Genomic DNA, 13643 nt, shown 5'->3' on the forward strand with positions numbered 1-13643 from the left:
TGAACGAGTTCATGAGTTTCTTAAAATAATAATAAACGATAACATTACGGTTACATTTTTACCATTTTGAATTTATTGGTTAATTTTGTTTAGTTTTATAACGGCCTTTTTCATTGCATACGGAATGTATTATTGTTGTTTATAATTGTTTGCTTTGTAAAAGGTTGAGGCTAAATATGACGTCACAATACACAGTTTACGTCGCCCTGTGTTTTATTTCCCGCGTTCAATGAATAGGCGGATCCTGTAAAGCTGTTATCCCCATATAAACCCCTTTAATATTGAGATGTTACTGGGTTTTTAGCGCAAGGAAAATTTCATTAAAAATATATATTTTTAAATGAATCATAACCTGCCATACTTAACGGAATTATGATTACCACTTGGGACACTCCAATGACCATTACATGCTTCGCTCGGTCCAACGGTCACACCGTATACATATTACTTTATTCATAAAAGCAACAATGTGGTTAGGTTTACCTGTACCTTTAAGTTTACGGATAGACAGAAGGAAGCGGAAGTAGATGAACAAGGCATATATTCTCTGTGGGACGGACGGTCAAAATATTATTCCCCCTCGTTAGTCTCTGATGCATAAAAATGCTGGCCTCAATACCTATATTGTGTTATTAGGTTTCATAAACTTGTATTAAAAAAATAATAACGTACTGCTCTTGATTTCAGATTGGAATTGAATGCCTGCCCTATATCCAATCCTGTATTAACCCATTCGTATATTGCTTCATGTCCAAAAAATTTCGAGAAAGTGTGCGCACTTCGTGCTGTAAGATACACCCGGACTGCAATCTACAAGCTTGTTCCTGTCACGAGGGAGTTGGAGCAAATGTTTCCCAACAATACGAACTGGAGTCCAAGGTCAGCCAGGGGACTGGCCAGAGCCGTTTGACCACAGTCCGCCCCAGCACCAGTAGATCCGCCTCGTTTGTAGATGATCCATTCAATACAGATAAAAAATAACAGGTGTTAGACTCTGACGCAGCCACTGTTACATATACTCCTTGTTTTTGGACAAAAGTTTTCATTCACATGTACATCCAATTTACTCGAAGGAATATTGTTCATTTCAATGTAATTTATTTACGATGCATTGCATAAATAGTTTTGTTCGTCTGTATACTGTAACTTTCGAATTACGCCAATGGTGCAATTATACATGTACCAAAAGAATGATTGTATGTTATTTGTCAATACAATGATGAATATCAATATAAGTTACATAATTTGTGAAAAATGTTTTCAAATAAAATGGATTACAATATTTGTTAATAATTGAATGCAAAAGAAATGTCCCACGCCTAGTACCATGATAAATACATGTATAACCGGGGGAAATTGCAACAGTAATTCTTTTTATGTTATAGGAAAGTAGACAACATCGTAATTTCATTTTTTTTTTTTGGTCTCCCGCATATCGAAAAAAATCCAATTACAGGCTTTCATACACAGCAGTTGACAACAGAGCGCAATGTATAAACCTACATATTTACGTACTACGTGAACTTTTTATGGTGTATGTTGAGTATATGTATACATCTAATGTTGTTATTTCAAGTTTGTTTTAGAACTGTTGCAAGTTGAATGCACATTTCGCCTGCTATTTACGGCCTATACTCAAGGGTCAATAGTTTCTCTGCAAAATGGAGGACGAAATGTTTGTAACCAGGGCCAATTTCGATAATCAACTATAGTAACTAGAGTTGAACCATAGTACGATCAAACTGCCTTTGGTCGAGATCGGAAGAAGTATCCCTGCACACGTCTGGTCTACCACACATCAATCTATGCTTATAGAGGCCTAGTTCGATCATCAACCATAGTAGGTGTCTAGTTGACTTCCGAATCTTAATTGCGCATACCTAAATTCTTCCGGATCTTCAGTGCGCATGCCTGGTTACTAAAGTTTAACCACTCTGTAAGCATATGTTACTGTTTGGTAGACCAGACATTCGCAGTAACCCTCTTCCGGTTGCAACCATAGGCAGTTCAATCGTATTATGGTTCAACTCTAGTTACTATAGCTGATGATCGAACTAGGTCAGAAGGGTTAAATTTTAGTAGCCAGACATGCGCACTGAAGATCCGGAAGCAAGCTAGGCATGCGCAATTAAGTTTCGAGAGTCAACTAGACAACTAAGATGGTTGATGATCGAACTAGGCCTAATAGTTATTTTAGCTATTATTTGTATCCGGAAATTATACAGAAGTTAGGGTTATCGCTCTTTTATTTACTCATTTGAGTAAAGAGTGTCTAGTGACACAAAAATGGTGTCGTGTATTTGATGATGGTGGACATGGCGATCGTTCAATATCTACAGTGTTAGGAATTTATCTGCGAAATTTCTTAAAACAATTTCGACTCAGAAAATCCGTAGAAAATAAGCAGCGATATGGACGATCTAGAAAGAGTATTAAAAGAACAATCAGATAACTGATACGGCTTGTAAAAACAAAACGTAGCTTCCAAAAGAGGGCATGGTGTCCTACTAAACTACATTACACCGATAACAATTATTGAAGAAAACAATTTTCTTGGAAGAAACAGATTTGTAAACACAGTAAAGTGCATGTCTAGAAGACAGACGATGAAAAGTGACTCGAAATTTAAGGAGGAGAAAACATTGACAAAACTGCCGCTTGTGTTGTTAGTTTTGGGGATGCATCATTGTTCGTTATCTTCACTTGTTCATGTAACGTTTGAATGGGAACATAAATTCCCGGACAGATGTGTAGATACATGTACGTTAGATGAAAATCTTTTGCCAGTTGTGACAAAAGTTTTTCCAAACTAACCTTGGATATTTCAGGACGACAATGCTACACCCCCATCGTTCTAGTCATACAGATAAACAATATTCCTGAAATAGTATAACCAACACAAAACCCTGATATCTATACTACTATAAATCATAATAATCACGGACTCGATTTTTTTGTCCTTTAATGCCGGATAATCGGGAGAGAGCTGTCCTTTGCTTTTAATATGAAAGACATTGTAACTTATTGTAGTTTTCATATTTGAATCTATTTTGTTTATGTATTACGGTTAATTAATTAGTAAACCGGCAAAAATGACAAAACAATTCGGATTTTAAACCAAAACGACTTGAATTTTATAATCAGCGCATGAGAAAGAGAAAGTAGCGGTTCTCGAACAATCTCTACCCAGAGTTATCGTTCCTTACACTCACATGCACCTGTCAACGTCTCGAGGGTTTTAGAAGATTTTTGTAAAATGTCACGTATGCTCAAATAAAGTATGATTTCAACTTCAGTTACAAAAATATACGTAAATAGATAAATAATGAGCAGATGTCAAGTCTTTTTGTGATACAAGAAGCATTGACGCGGATATTGGGTTGTTCTATTGCACCAGGCCTATACACTGTACATAGGTACATGAAGAATGCATAGTAATGGAATAGTTGCTTGTCATACATGTTCCCAATATTTTATAAAGTAGTTTTTAGTTTTATTAGCCTAAAAAGTGGATTTACATGTGAAATAACATTGCTTATTTTGAGATGTTGACAGAGGTGTGTGTGATAGCAAGGAACGACACCTCTGAGTAGAGATTGGATCTCGAACAGAAGAAACCATACCAATCAAACGGATGTTCATATTATGATGTGTTTAGAGTAAAGAATAAAAATTAATCTCATGAGGTCTATAATATTGCCATCTTGTAAACTGTTTAACAACGGATTTTTTTTTAAATGTCAGATACTTCTAAAGATCGAATTACGTAATCCTCCTAGAACACATTAATTCTAGAGTAATGATATTTGGAGTAATTAGCAGGTCTATTCTACTTCACATAGAGGGGGTATGTCTATTTTTAATTCACCTGGGGATTTCACAGGGTTGAATATAGGTCTATTTTTAATTCACAAGGGTTTGGGGGATAAGAACTAAAGATTAAGTAGCATGTCTCGACATCGTGGATCTTTTCGGTAAATAACATAAAAAATTAGATATATATGTTTACAGATATAATCAGTATATATATGTTTCATTCGCACTTTTATTCCTTTTGTGCGTTAAATGTCCGAAGTTTACACATCGATAAATTCTTCAAAAAGAATGTTTAATCCTATAATGTAAACCGTGAAAAACGAATTAAAAACTTTTATGTATTACGCGCTACGAAAAACAAATACCCCCTCAAATCATTTCTTTAATCTGTAAATCAATACATGAAAAGGTGCAGATAACGAACATTGATCAACCTCATAGCTTCTATCAAGAGTAGGGCAAACATGGTCCCCTAAACACACCACAGGTAGGATCGGGTTACTAGGAAGAGTAAGAATCCCCTGTTGACCGGTCACACCAGCCGTGAGCCCTATATCTCGATCGGGCAAACGGAGTAATCCGTAATCAAAATCAGTGTGTAAAGTACGGTCTGAAATGGTATAAAACATGTTAAACAGCGGTTTACCTAATGCCAGATTGAGTTGGTAAATTAGATCTAATAATGACCATAGAATTTGCGAAATGCTGACTTTAAGCGAGAATGTTGAAACCCCTGTAACATCAACTTACTTGTCAGTAGTCTGTCTCGATTTAAAAACTGAACAGACGCAGAACAAGCTCTTGCGTATCGAATCAGTTGAGAGATATAAACAGCATATGCAGGTGTTAATGGAGTGTTGCTACGTATAGGAAGTTGCATCGTCGCAAGCCACGTCTATTGTCTCCGTTTTCACTACGTCAAATGCATAGGCGCCTGGGTCAAGGATATTGCACTATAATCTATATGTAAACAATGGAGGAAATTCGAACCACGAATAAATATTTCTCTCTGATCTATGGTGTCTCTTTATACATTTTGTCATGTTCCAGGAAGCTTAAATACACGTGTCATTATCACAGAACACTAATTTATCCACATTTTTAAAAATGTCTTATCCCACTGATTCATAATATATAATAAGGCTTGCAACTCAATCTACCCCTTTCCGTACCCCATGAGAGATATCTGTCGATTAAAAGTTATTTGCATTGCTTACCAGCCAGTTTCAGGGCCCCATTCACTCCCATTAATTCTTCTTTAATAATTAAAATCCTCTAATAACAGCTGTCTATCCGTTGTTTATTTTTAATATTTTTTTTCTGTCCCGAGTCATCTCATTCAAATCTCTAATCACGGAAGTGCGTAAACAGTACAAAACTCGAAATGGAATAAGGGATATCCGAATTAATCTCGAGTTCAAATAAGGCTATGTAAACCCCAAAGGATATCGAGAGTATTGGCGCTCTATCTAACAACAGCCTAAACTATCAAGGTTTTATGAATTCTTAAACAAAGCGACATAAAAAGAAATGAGAACAAAATAAAATAGGTACCCAGAGTTGAACGAGGGGGTAAAGGGCCGGTTCCTACCACTTTCCCCCCACTAGGATCTTTTTCTTTCAGCTTAGATTATTTTCACTACCTGTCTTATACGTTCCTTCCCATCAATTGTTGTTTAGGTGAGATGATTAAAAAAAACCAGGCACGTAGAATCGGGGGGGGGGGGGGATTGCCTCCCCCTCTTTTTTTATAATGACCATTAGTTGTGGTTTGTAATACAATCAAATATATTGTGTGAGATCCCCCCCCCTATTTTTCGCAGTAGTCTTGAAAGAAGAATCAAGTCCTGAAATAGTGGTAAAACTCTCTACTCACCCCCCTCCCCACCGAGTATAAGAAATATAAAACTGGGAAATTTCTTTTTTATTTGAGGCATTATAAGACATCTCTTCCCCCGAACAAATTAGGAATTTTGCTGATGTAATTTTTTTCTTTCTTTTGTTATTGTCTTTGCTTGTCAAGATTTTTATTCTTTCTGCTACTACCGGTCGCGAGAGTTCAGTGGTTGAGCTTTCACTTTGTAACCGAAAGGTCGTGAGTTCGAGCTCCGATCGTTTTGCCAAACAATCGGCATTTAGAAGTGAGAATCGCGGTGTTTTTTCCCCAGTTTAACTCACCTGCAAATGGTGATGTCTCAATGTGAGTATAACATTCTCGACGGGAAGTAAAACAGAAAAACCAACAATCTTCTGGCTTGCCTCCCCCCCTCCCCCCCCCCCCCCCCCCCATTTTGAAATTCGAGGATACATTACTGAAAGATGATTAATGGTTAATGGAAGTGAGATCAGAATTTGTAATTTGTCTGGCACATACCACAATATTGTCAAAGCTGAGGGGGTAGTTGGAGGAAAAGTGGGAAAGTTGCCCCCCCCCCCCCCCCCCCCCCCCCCATATAAAAGATTTAATCAATCCGTGTGTGGAGATTTTACTGCTATTTTAGGACGTTAAAGCTAACATTCCTCTCATTAAATTCACTATACTAAATATACTACTCACTACTACTGTTTAAAATAGAGGGGGGGGGGGGGGCACTCACGTCTGCATTACCAAATAACAAATAGCGCCAATACTATCGATATCTTCTGGGGTTTACATAGCCATAGCATCTTTCGGAACTCGAGATTAATTCGGATATCCTTTATTCCGTTTCGAGTTTTGTACTGTTTACGCACTTCCGTGATTAGAGATTTGAATGAGATGACTCGGGACAGAAAAAAAAAATTATTAAAAATACACAACGGATAGACAGCTGTTATTAGAGGATTTTAATTATTAAAGAAGAATTAATGGGAGTGAATGGGGCCCTGAAACTGGCTGGTAAGCAATGCAAATAACTTTTAATCGACAGATATCTCTCATGGGGTACGGAAAGGTGTAGATTGAGTTGCAAGCCTTATTATATATTATGAATCAGTGGGGTAAGACATGTTTTAAAACGTGGATAAATTAGTGTTCTGTGATAACGACACGTGTATTTAAGCTTCCTGGAACATAAAAAAAATGTATAAAGAGACACCATAGATCAGAGAGAAATATTTATTCGTGGTTCGAATTTCCTCCATTGTTTACATATTGCAATATCCTTGATCCAGGCGCCTATGGTCAAATGTCGTGGAGGTATTGTAACCGTTCTTGGATATAAATTTCACAAGAGATGGTTGTTGGGTAGTGAGTTCATTTATTCGTAAATGGAATTAACAGAATAAAACATAGACGAGATGAGATGTGATGAGATGACGCGGTTTATGGAATCGAGTTAGCTCCTATACAGGGTTGGCTCAAAACTGGCTTTATATATTGACAGGTAAAGGTGTTGTATAGAACAATCCAAGTACTTTTAGATTTATGAAATGTAGTAGTCACACCTACGTAAGACAAACTATTCTTCTACTGCTCTAGCTACTCACTAACTACTCACTTTGAAAAACAAATACCTGAAAGCACCCTGAAATTCCCGCCAGAGTCTCTCATTGGCCAAAATACAAATAACCAGCCAATAGAAATTTAAACTCGGCTGACTGCTACATTCCTCCCTCCTTAAATATTTTCACACCCTGAAGACATCAACCCAGGATCTTTATCCCCTGGCAGGCATTTTCACTTGTCAGTTCCAGGGGCTGGTCTATGGTACCAAATGTAACAGGAAGGGAGAAAATGCAACGGACCAGACCGGGATTCGAACCCGGGTCCCCTGAATCTCTAGTCAGGTGCTCTACCAACTGAGCTATCTGGTCACCGGCGTTCGAACCCGTCTGACCGCTACAAATGAATGAGAATCTGCTTTAATTAAATCAAAGTATAATGTAACATAATAAAACAAAAGTCCAACTATCACAAACTCCCCCCAATAAAGAAATGACGTCCTCGTCATTTAAATTACTAAATACGAAAAATGAGGCAGAGAATGGTAGTGAACTTACACTTTATTTACAATGTTAACAATGCTTTTAAGTAAAACATTCCTCTCTTCTGGAACTTCTGTGCTCACAAATAGCTGTCTTATAATATCCAATTTCCTGTCATTGATCATGTTTACTTGATGTTTTGGTGGTCTCTTTGGTCTTGCTGATCTCCTCAATGAAACGCTCTCTTTCTCTGCGACACCAGTTTGTTGCTCTGAGCCTCCACCCTCATCTGACTAGTAATGCAGGGGTCCTCATAGGTGTAGCTTGGGTTCGAATATTACCGAGGCAGGGGGTCTGGGGGGCTGTGCCCCCCAGAAGCTGTCGACATTTTCTTTGCCGATCCAGCCAAAGATTTTCTCCTTAAAGTTTTTCCTTTACTACATTTGGTAAGCTGTCGACATTTTAACAACGTAAAAGGTGTTTTCTGTTATCAAATTCAGTTGGTTTAATATGAGTGTCACAGTACTTGAGTCTTGTTTAAATACGAATTTGACACCCTATAGTACCATTTCTGTTCATTGTGAAGCATGCTGGAATATTCACAGTTCACAACCCTGGTTAAACGGATTTAAATTAAATAAGTTATAAATGAATGGAACAATATTAAAATTAATCATTTGGACGTTTCAACATTTGTCTTCATATGAACATCAAAACCTACTACCGTCTTAACATGGAAATAGTCCTACGATGCGCAAAATATTATTTTAATCATCTCAACAAAAGCAAAGACAAATTAGGGGATAGTTGCTCTGTTCCATGCCATGTTTGACTGCACACCTTTTATATCTATTGGATAAATATAAACAAACAAGGGTACAAACAATATCTTTGTTATTATTTACAAATTACAATTGTTAAAACGAATTGACTCTCATTTGGTATGAGCCCTGGAGTACTGAAATAAATTCTTAAAGATGCAAAGCGCCAATTCGCCTATTTCCACTAGCATAAAACTTGTCCAAAACTTTAACCCGATCAATTTCCTTGTCCTTGTGGATGTGCATGAGGGCTAACCCATTAAGTCTCTCCTCTGTCATTGTACTACTGTTCCACTGTTTCAAACGGCGCAGAGCCGAAAACGAGCGTTCGCACGGAACAGATCCTATTGGCATAGTCAGCAATATATGAAGGATTTGGCGGATATTCGGATAGTAATCCGGATCTGCCAAAACAAAGGATTCTGATAGTGATGCTGGTTTGATTGTAAGATCCTGACAAAAGACTTTCCATCTCTGAATTTCAGTGTAAAAAGAACAACTTCAGGGAGGTCTGTGTCGTACCACTCGAATACCTTAGCCATTTCTACACCCGTCATGGTAGCGACTTTCTTAGGCATCAGGTTGCAAGCAAGAAACATGCCTGTTTCGTCTTCTGGAAATCTCTCTTCCAACTGATTGAGGCAATGGTCAATGAAAGGAAAGAAAACATTGACCTTGTAATACTGTAAAGCAGTATCGTTGATGTCTCCAGCTGTAGATCGATGAGCCATTCTTCTGGCTGTTCTTGGCTTTTCAATTTCAACCTCTACACATTCAGCCAGAGTGGCAATTTTTTTCCAAAGAGATTCAAACACCTGATCTTGTCTTTGTTCCCTAATCACTCTCTTGCAATTATTTGCGTCAACACAAGCCTTAACTATTTCACAATCAGTTTTCTGGAGTGCCTGTGAAAGCGGTCTTGTAAAGCTCAGAACATGCTGTGAAACCACAAGGGCAACTATGAACTGGCTACTTTGCAGCATTCGTGAATGGGAACCAGCTTTTAACCTGGCATCACTATCAGAACTTTCAGCTGAAACATCATTAAGTGACTTCCTTATGGACTTGTACTTGGAAATTAAAGCCGACAAATTGTCAACCCTTGCCGTCCAGCGGGTTTCACATAATTTAGGAACCGATTGTTTATTGCTGGCTGTCTCGACTAGACGTGCTACTTAAAACAGCTTCACCATGATCATCTGCCACAACCAGCTTATCAGTGTCATCGCCAGATAAATGTCTAGATACTATTGTCTTGCGTTTGGCACTACCGCCGAGAAACCACGTTAACTGGCTGACAGAATCGAACAAATTTCTTACTTCAGGAAGACCTTTACAAGTTGAGGCTACTACTAAATTCAACACGTGCTCTACAGTGATGAAAGATGGCTCTTGGCTGCATTTGTTGAATTCTTGTTTTAACCCCAGAAACTTGGCCCGACATCACTGAAGCTCCATCGTATCCCTGTCCCCGCAAATGATCCGAACTTAAACCGTTATCTTGTATGGCATTGACTATGGCATTTGAAATTGACTCAGAGTCAACCTTTTCCAGTTCAAAGAAACCAATGAAATCCTCAAACACAGTGTCCTCATTGTCTACATGTCTTAGGCAAAGAGACATTTGTTCCTTCGTGCCAACATCAGTTGATTCATCAGCCATCACGGAAAACCATTTTACCTTCTTTACTCTGTTAATGATAGATTCTTTAACTATAAGTCCTGCTATTTCAATAAACTCATTTTGGATGTCTGGACTTGTATACTGTGCATTGTATGCCGCATTTTCTAAATGATCCTTAAGAATTGGCACGTCGTCTGCTTTCCATCGAAGAAAGCGTGTAAAGTTGCCATCTTCGATCTTCAGTTTTTTGTTCCAACTGTGCCCGCGAAAGGGGATATTCTGTTGTCCCAATACTATGACGATATCAATAATTCGCAATAATATTTCCCTGTTTCTATCGATCTTTTCCTCATAACTCTTGAAAAGAGATACATAAATGTCTTTCTTTTCCTGAGAAACAATTTGCTTGTAGCTTACTGCTTTAGTTGCAGCATCCTGGTGACCTTTGGAATCATAATGTGACATAAGCATTCCTCTTTTAGAGCCCGTCGCGTTTTTCCAATCATTAAAACCGATCTCTGTGGATGCATCTCCACTTTTAGGAGCACCAAAAGCTAAGCAAAATATACAGAACGCAGCATCCTTCTGTGTCGAATAGCGCAACCATGGAAACTTCATCTCCCATTTAGCAGCATACCTTCTGCCATTTGTTGATGGGAAAACGAAATTGGGATCAGAAGTCTTTATAGCACAAAGCAATTTTGTCCTATCATTGTCATTTAATATCTTTCCTAAAAAGCAGCAAGGATCATCTGTACTTTGAACAGATGGACCAGAAATCGATTCTATGAATAAAAAATAAATGAGTTGATGAAATAGATGCTTTACTTTTTTTTAAGATAACTAAATTACAATAAAATGTAAAAAAAAAAAAAAATAAATAAATAGAAACTAGGTATTATAAGAGGATGTAACGCTCACAGAAATGAAAGCTAAATTTAAACGCAGCAAAAAAGTCGGTACAAACGACAGATGCTCCCGAATTCCACTTGTTACATGTATATGCCATAATGGATGTATAATAACGGAAAGTGTTTCAATTTTAACTAGTAATTCGACAAATTTTAACATTTTCATTATAACGGTAAACATTTCAGACCTATAAATTCTATGACCTGTATTTCGTGATGAGCAATAATTTCTATAAAAACTTTGAAGTATCAACTAATAAAAGCGATCATCTGTATTTTTATGTTCCTTCATAACAAAAGTTATCATCCGGAAACCCAATTTTTGACAATTTTTTGGCATAACTCCTGAACAGTAAAAACATCATACCTGAAAATTGAATTGACCTGTATTTTGTAATTAGCAATGGTGTCTATAAAAATTACAATGTTCCTATATTAGGAACAATAGATAACATCTGGATAACAATTTGTTTCGGACAGATGGGCGGACAAAGCGGCAACTATATGCTCGCCCGAAAATATTTCGTGGTAGCAACAATGGCTTCGTTTTTTGTTGTTGTTTGTGTTTGTTTTATCAGAATATAAAACTAACAAGATACTAGATAAGCTTCCTGCAATTTGAGTTTAGTCAGCCAGGAAAAAGATTTATCCTTAAGACCTAAAGGGCAATGTAAGTTCGAATTGAGACGGAAAGAGAAACCTTTAGAAAATTTTACATATATCATAAGATGTTTCTTGTTTTGTTGCATTTTGCCTTGTAGGCTCAGTGCAAATATTCAGTAAAAGTTTACAGACGGGCGGACGTCAAATGATGACAAAAGCTCACATAGCATATTGCCAGTTCAAATCAAAATTTAAAATAGGTTGTACGCAATACCAGAATCTAAATAGAATTCTGTGAAGTTTCACTGAGAATTTATATGTGAAGAGTGTTTACAAAATGCAGACAGACGGAATAACGGACATGAGAATATTGCACGCTTGCGATTGATAAAGAAAATAAGCACTACAGAAAAGTTATACTTGTGGGAGCCCGATAGATATGTTCTTAGTTTTAATTGATTTATATAATTTTAAAATTCACTTCAATACACAAATCAATCCATATTCAACTGGGTGGAAAAATATATCTTAGTCATTTATTGTCCAAGTTTCACAGGTTTGCATATTTAAATAATAGGACAGGTATTAAGATCTGTTTTGTTTTATTTTTAGTGAATGGGGGTCCAAAGTCTTTGGATTCTGTGCGCCCTATTCACTCAGTAAACGCAAAAAACGAATACATTTAACTGTGCTTAACCCAAATTGTCAATAAAAAGTGCTAGTGGTAGACGGATAAAAAAGTTCGGTAGTGAAATTCTGAATACTCATTTTTGCATTAAAGATGCAACAATTAATACTGCATATAACTTTGCAGAGAGATCTCCGTAAAATTATTTTCTTGTTAAAACAAACTTGTTTGACAAAAAGAATTTATTTCAACTGAAATTCAGAAATAATTCATTCGTAGTTACACGCTCGCAGAAAGGCGAAAAGTGAATGCTTGTCCCCCTTACAGTACTCTAAAACTTTCTAATAATATACATAAAAGTATTCGAAAATTGGGCATTTCACCCAGTATAAGCCTATAGTATTCAATCGAAAATCCCGGATCCTCGACAAAGCTTTGAGCGTACGGTACCCAATGTGAATTTGATTGAATTAAAAGTCTAGTGTGTGTGTATATATATATATATATATAATGTTTATTTTTACTCATATAGGGTTTCCTTAAACGGGAAGGGCCGAGTCAGTTGTGAAAAAAGACGTTCAAGTACAAGAATTTGTTAAATTTTATTAATTTCAATAACCTTCTGTGTGCCATTGAATTGTATACTGATATTTGTGGGCACCGACAAATCGACAGACGGTGGTAATTACCTGATGCTGTGGATTCCGGTAAGTCATCATCTGGGGAATTGCAATCATCATCTCTTTTCTGTGATTTACTGGGTCCAGGACCGAATAGCGATGCTATTTTTTGCTGTTTTGATCTTTTTGACATCACGTATATATAATCCATCAAAAAACACCGGGATGTAAACTTTAGAACCTATAAACAGTAAACAGGAACCGATGCCGGTTCTCCGTGTGCATACTACGATCTTTACAGTACAGGTGAGGAGTACGAATTAACAGTATACCTATATATGCATGTACCCTAAGTTTTCATGTACTTCTCTCATATTTCGTCAACTTCGTTTTCCTTTATCTCTCCTTCTCTCTCTTTTTATTTTTATTTATCTTTTTTTTTTTTTTTTTTTTTTTTTTTTTTTTTGGATTTTTTTAACCGAGGCAGCTGCCTCCGTTGCCTCAATGGAAGCTACGCCACTGGTCCTGGGTTCGATTCCCGATCCAGCCAAAGATTTTCTCCTTTATCCTTTACTACATTTGGTGTTGTTGACCACCCCTGGTTTTGCAGGTGTCAGGGGCAAAAAGAACTTCGGTTGTGTGTGTCTTCGAGGGCGAAGACAAATTAAGGAGAGAGGAATGTAGTAATTAGGGCTATACGAACCGTGGATATCG

General features: G+C 37.1%; 1 pseudogene; it reads left to right on the top strand.

The window, feature by feature from the left end:
• Window positions 1-2046, top strand: part of LOC125669001 (allatostatin-A receptor-like) — an 89420-nt pseudogene extending 87374 nt beyond the window's left edge.
• The last annotated feature ends 11597 nt before the right edge of the window (window positions 2047-13643 follow it).

This window comes from Ostrea edulis, chromosome 4 (genome assembly GCF_947568905.1).
Source record: "Ostrea edulis chromosome 4, xbOstEdul1.1, whole genome shotgun sequence".
Lineage (NCBI taxonomy): Eukaryota > Metazoa > Mollusca > Bivalvia > Ostreida > Ostreidae > Ostrea > Ostrea edulis.